This window comes from Hyperoodon ampullatus (assembly GCF_949752795.1).
Source record: "Hyperoodon ampullatus genome assembly, chromosome: 2".
Taxonomy (NCBI): Eukaryota; Metazoa; Chordata; class Mammalia; order Artiodactyla; family Ziphiidae; genus Hyperoodon; species Hyperoodon ampullatus.
In genome coordinates, this window is record NC_136915.1 from 54,655,798 (window position 1) to 54,663,129 (window position 7,332).

Consider the following 7,332-nt stretch of genomic DNA (forward strand, 5'->3'; position numbering starts at 1 on the left):
TTTGAAAAATCATTGTCTCAAATGAATTCTGTTTATTTATAGTGAAGGCAAATAATATTGTTGCTTTGAAAGCAAGCATTAACTTATTTTATGAGGCTTCCATGTTTCAGTGTGAAAAGGTGACTTATAAAGACATAAAATTGTGTATCATTTAAAGTCATTGATTTTTTTCCTTCAGGAAGCCTATTTGTTAGGTTTAGAGTTACATGCAAAACTGAAAGAGGGTGGGCAGATAGATTGCTTTGGTATGCCTGATGAGAGAAATCAGGTTTGGCATTTCCTGGTGAAGATAGTTTATTGAATTCAAAAAATAGTCAGTAATCTAAAATTTTCCTTTACCCTAAATGAAATCTGGACAAGTTAAGTATGGTACTGATTTTCGTAGAATGCGAAAGCAGTACAGGTACAACGAGAAGCCAGTGGTATGCCTGATTTTATACACTGAAGCTCCCTCGTCTAAAGTACTGCAATTTGTTGTTCCTATACACCTGCAGTAGTCACAGGATTCTACAACAAACACATCAAATGAGAGCACCATATCTTCAAACAAATCAGAACTGACTGTAAGTGTTCTCTTACAAGGACTATATACAAGCTTAGAATTACAGGATAGCATTCTGTTATTTTCACAGCATATTTGGGGATGAGACAAAATTACACCTGGACAAAGTTGAGGTGAGAGGAGGGAGAAACTTCCTTTACATTGCATTATATTGAAAATACTCAGAATATTGCACAGACAAGACAGATCTTACAATACAATCATCCCCATGACTGAGAATAAATGGTTAGGATCAGAAATTATTACGATAATATGCATATAAAAAGTATTCAACAATATGTATGAATGAATGCATGCATTCATGAAAATTGAGAGATAGGCTGATGGATTTATCTTGCCTATTAATAATAAAAAAATCAGCTTCAGCCAAGGACCAGCCAGAAGTTGTGCTAATCTTTTATTGGAAAGACAGCAAACAAAACTACATCATTAGATTTAGAATAGAGGTTTCAGACTTTGTTTTGAACACAGATTTCATTTAAAGTTCTGACAGCCAGTAAACTCAGTCAATAAAGCTATTGGATGATCTCTTTCAGCCTGGAATAAAGGAAAGTAAAAAAGGACAAGATTCTAAGATGGGTGTTCTATTAGAATTATGATAGGAGGATCCTCCATTTGGACATCAATATTAAGATACTAGATTTTACCATTAACATTTCAGAAATGAATTTAAAAAATTTTTGATGTGACTTTTTGGTGGCAAAGGTTTCTTTTCTCTCTTTTTCATAAAATTTGACACTTTGAATCCCCTTTTGTCAATGTATTAACCACCAGCAGGCAATCTAGAGAGTCATCATTTGGTGAATGACTGAATGAAAAGATCCTTTATAGTGTAAGTCTATGCAAAAGAATTTCTCAGAGGTATCCATTTTTCTGTTTTTACGTTAAACCAACCCCATTGAATTTGTATTAGTGAGAAGACAACTTTAGAGGATTAAAAATTCTGTTAACCTTAGGATTTAGCATTGTCCAAGGGCAAACGTATCTAAAAATATATATGTTAATGTCATCTTATTTTTAGGAGAATGGAAACAAAATAGCAAAAATGACATCTGTATCGTCTGTCCAATTTTAGGTCAGAAATCTCTCTTTTTTAGAGATCTCTTGTTACTTTCTCTTATTCCATGCCAGAAAGCACTGTATTTCTGGTCAAATCGTACTAATTGAGTCTTTTTTTTTTCCTTTTCTCTGCTAATTTCTTTGCTACTAGAAGAAAGATTTATTTTCATGGTTTATCACAGGACACTTTCAGTAGCTTGCATTGTACATCTAAGTCTTGACTATATTTTCATACACAATCATGAAAACAGTATAAAGGATTTTCCAAAAACAGGACACAATAGGAAGAACAGATAATGAAAAAACACTTGAAAATATTAAATCACTATATGAATTCTATTGAAACAGACATAAGATGAGGAGGAGATTGAGAATTTAAAATAATAGTGAAATGAAGATATCCAGAATATATTGACAGAGACAATTTCTTAGAAAGGATAATGGATTATTATTTTCTATAAAAAGAAGAGCAAGTGTCTTTCGAAAAATTTTAGGAGAATAAATACTTAACCAGTAATATTTATTATAGCCTCACTATTGTCAATCAACCACAATTTAATAGTACTATATTCAGTTGAGCATTTAGACTGAATATCTTGAGGTACTGAATTGAAAAGATGAAACATCAGACAAGGAAAAATTGGAAACATCCTATTGATTCTAAAATATAAATTTCCTATCATTTTATTTTTTTTATTTTTTTTTCCTATCATTTTATAGTTTGAATCTTAAGTCAGTTTAGAAATCTGAAGCATTTTTGTGTGGTTTTCATGGTTATATAAAGACTTTCTCTTTGCCTATAAACTTTGGAAAATATTATATTTAGAGTCATTATTGCAGAAGTCCTCAACATTATTGGTGGCAAGCAATGGCCCAAAACATTCACAACTACTATAAAGTTTCACTTATTTTCTCACAATAAGAAAAATATGCTAGGGACTTCCCTGGTGGACCAGTGGTTGAGACTTCGCCTTCCCATGCAGGGGGTGTGGGTTTGATCCCTGGTCGGGGAACTAGGATCCCACATGCCTCGGGACCAAAAAACCAAAACATAAAAACAGAAGCAATATTGGAACAAATTCAATAAAGACTTTAAAAAAAAAAAGAAAAAGAAAAATATGCTAAAAGTGGAGAATACATGTTTGTATTAGGTAGAAAAATTATTGTGCTACCTTCTAACCAATTCCTCCAGAAATTTAGAAACTCAGTTTTCCCCTATTTTAAGTCAATAGTCCAGATACTGCTGTCATTCAAGAATGAATCACAAAAAAATTCTACAGAGAATTATCTTTCATTTATAATGTTATTGAAAATTAAGTTAATAAGTATAAATATAATACTTATATTTTATACTAAGACAATATAATAAGAATTGGGAATTCATGGGTTTTAAAAGAAGTTATTTTATAAGCAGGAAAGGTAAAGAAAGGAAAGTTAGAAGTCCAATAGAAGTCTGATAACAAATGGATGAGAGAATTATTGACAGCAAGTTTTGAGTGTGTCTAGGCAAATACACCATATCAAACTGACACAGGTAAAAAGTATGAATTTAAAAGGCTTGAAGGCTGGGATGATTTAAATTAAAAATATATATATTTAATTTATTCCTTTCTTTTTTTTGGCTGCATTGGATCTTAGTTGTGGCATGTGGGATCTTTTGTTGCGGTGCGTGGGCCTCTCTCTAGTTGTGCTGCACAGGCTTCTCTTTAGTTGTCGTGTGCGGGCCCCAGGGTTTGTCAGCTCCGGAACGCGTGGTCTCTGTAGTTTGTGGCACACAGGCTTATTTGCCCTGCGGCATGTGGGATCTTAGTTCCCCGACCAGGGATCGAACTTGCGTTCCCTGCATTGGGAGGTGGATTCTTTACCACTGGACCACCACGGAAGTCCCTGGGATGATTTGAAATTTGATGTAGGCATTGGGAGAAAGTAAATACTGACTGATACCAAAAGGTATGTGGCTGCCATGTTGCACACCTCCAGGGGGGCACTGTTTTCAGTGTAATATGAATGGCACTCCTGGAGTTGTACAATGTGGCATCCTTGTAGCTACTTGCTATTTATACAGCACTGTTCTGATCAATTCAGTTGTATCAAATTATAGCTAATGAATCTAAGATGGGGAATTAGGTATGGGATTAAGGAGACAATTAAGGAGTCCTGAGACTTGGATGATCCTATAATGGTGCAGGTCAGGAGAGTCCATAGTTAGGACTCTATCTAGTAAGTTATCAGGGAGTTTTAATGGAGAGATACACACATACATATTTAAGTTATTTCCGAGTTACTTTAACTAGATATCATAGAAAAAAGTCCACCCTACACCTCTGCTACCTCAACATAGTATTTTCACTTGTCTATATTGTCTTCTATTTTGTGTTTAATAGGTTGAATTTTGATTCTTATTTTTTAAATTTAACTGCACTCTATTTGATGGAGAGAGCCACCACTTATCAGTCTTTCAACTTTTGATTTGTGTAGTGACATTGTCTCTCTGACTTGCATGTAGTCTTTCCTGTGTCTTTTATCTGGTTCCTAAACCTGATTCACTGTGCTTGGCCAGTTTTGTGGCTACCAGCCCATGTCTAGAGAGAGAGAGACCTAGAGAGAGACTCTTATTTTTGTACATAATATGTTCCTGTAAACACTTAAAACAGCTGAATGTGAAGGAACTGAGCCATAGATGCTTTCAAACAATATTTTAAGGAAGGTTCTGTCCCAGAGAGTATAAAATATTATGGAAATATTAAAAACATTATAAAATTATTTTAATCATATAGTCTTGATATAATCTTATAATACTAGCATCTCATAGATGTTCTTTATTTTTGTTCTTTTATAGTCAAACATACAGTTGATTGACTTAAAGTCCAGTGAGCATTTCATTGAGGCTGATGATTATTTCTATCTTTATGTTAATTATACGAAATTTGAGACCTACATTTCTTACCGTGAGTTTTAGCACTTTCTTTTTTCTATTTTCCTGTCATGTTTACAAAATAAGGGGAAATGAAATATAAAATCCAATATTGTATAAGCTGCTACACAAAGATTGTGGTATTAGCTGGCACACAGCATCAGCTCAGAGCTCATAGTGCTTCTCTGTCAGCCGATGTTCCAAAGTCCAAGTTTTATAATATTAAAGGTCATTTAGGAGTATCAGATTATATGAAAGTCTAATGTCTTTTTGATTTATAGCCATCCTAGTGGGCATGAAGTGGTATCATGTTTTTTAAAAAAAATAACTATTGAGATGTAATTCACCCTTTTCAAGTGTACAGTTCATTGGTTTTAGATATATTTGCAGAGTTATACAGTGATCACCACTCTCAAATTTCAGAATATTCTCATTACTCCAAAAAGAAACCCTGTACCTATTAACTAATTTACTTTCTGTTTGTGTGGATTTGCCTATTCCAGACATTTCATATACATGGAATCATATAATATGTGGCCTTTGGTGGCTGACTCCTTTCACTTAACATAATGTTTTCAGATTTATCCACATTGTAGCATGTATCAGCACTTCATTCTTTTTTGTGACCGAATAATATTTTATTAGATGGATATACTACATTTTGTTTATTTATCAGTTGATGGATATTTTGGTTGTTCCTACTTTTTGGCTATTACAAATAACACTTCTGTGAACACTTGTGTATATGATTTTATGTGGACGTTTGTTTTCCTTTCTTCTGGGAATATGCTTAGGAATGGAATTGCTGGTCATATGGTAGCTCTGTGTTTAGCTAATTAAGGAACTGCCAAATTGTTTTCCAAAGTGGCTGCACCATTTTGCAATTCCATTAACAATGTATGAAGGTTCCAATTTTTCTACTTCCTCACCAACCCTTGTTATTGTCTTTAATTTTAACCATCCAATGTGTGTAAAATGGTACATTATTCTGGTTTTGATTTGCATTTTCTTAGTGACTAAGGATGTTTAGCATCTTTTCATATGCTTGTGGCCATTTGTATATCTTCTTTGGAGAAGTGTGTATTCAAGTCCTTTGATCGTTTTAAAATTGCTTATTTGTCTTTATATGTATTGAGTTATAAGAGTTCTTTGCATATTCTGAATACAAGTCCTTTATCAGATATACATGATTTAAGAACATTTTCTCCCATTCTGTGGATTTTTTTACTTTCTTGATGGTATCCTTTGAAACACCAATAAAGTCCAATTTATCTATTTTTTATTTGGTTGCTTGTGCTTTTGGTGTCATATTTAAGAAACCATTGCTTAATCCACTATCACAAAGATTTATGTACTTCTTTCTAAGAGTTTTATAGTTTTAGCTCTTACATTTAGGTTTTTAAATCCATTTTGAATTGATTTTTGTATATGGTGTGAGATAGGTGTCCAAATTCCTTCTTTTGCATGTGGACGTCCAGTTGTCCCAGCACCATTTCTTGAAAAGACTATTCTTTCCCCATTGAATGGTCTTGGCATTCTTATTGAAAATTAATTGACCATAAATGTAAGAGTTTATTTCTGGACCCTCAATTCTATTCCATTTATCTATATGTCTACCCTCATGCCATATGTATATGATGTATAGTTGATTTACAGTGTTGTGTTAGTTTCTGCTGTACAGCAAAGTGATTCAGTTATACATCTCTATACATTCTTTTTCATATTCTTTTCCATTATGGTTTATCACAGGATATTGAATATAGTTCTCTGTGCTGTACAGTAGGTCCTGTTTTTTATCCAGTACCATGCTATCTTGATTACTATAGCTTTGTAGTAAATTTTGAAATTGAGAAGTGAGTCCTCTAACTTTGTTCTTTTTCAAGATAATTTTGGCAATTCTGAATACCTTGTATTTTCATATTAATTTCAGCTTGTCAATTTCTGCAAAATTTTTCTTCTTTTTTTTTCAGTCTTTATTTTTAAAACATAAAGTGTTATTGAATTTCCACATAGTATGAAGTTGGCTCCAAACACCAAAGATACTTGTTTGCAAAGGAATAAAACATGCAAAACATAGGTCATATAGGTATGGTCATATTGTAAAAGAACATATCAAATTACACTAGATTACAGCCAGAACAAGTGTTTCAAAACTAAGACTTTACATATTCACTTAATACTGCTAGTTTGGAAAAAATTATGAATCCTTATATTTAGGGAAAAACAGATACTTAATTTCCCTGTCAAGCTCCAGTGTTCCACCGTGAAGATGGCATAAATGAACTGGTTAAACTATAGAGTCAGACTGGCTCTGCTCAAATTGTGACTTTAGCACTTACTAGCTATGTACATGGCCTTGAGCAAGTAACTTTATCTATAAAATATGGGTAATAGTAACTATCACATCGGGCTATTGTGAGGATTAAGTGAGGAAACATGCAAAAACACTTAGAAATAACGCCTGGCACATAGTGAGTACTCAATAAGTGGTAGCCTTTAAAACTGTTGTGAAGATTTCATTCATCTCTGTCTTAATATTTGAAAAGGCTTTAAGAGTAGGTTTTTTGTTTTTTGTTTTTGGAACTGGCATTGAAGAACAAGAGTTAGAAAAGAAAAGAAAAAAAATCAAAACCCCTAAAACTTCTTAATTCCACTCCAATATTGAGTGTCTGTCAGGCTCTGTAGAATACCTTGAGGTAAAAAAGTGACACTTGTGTCAGGAAGCTTAGAAATTTACTTAAGGGTGGGGAAAATACACCAAAAGATGGTCACACTTTGTAGGGTAAGAGAAGAATTA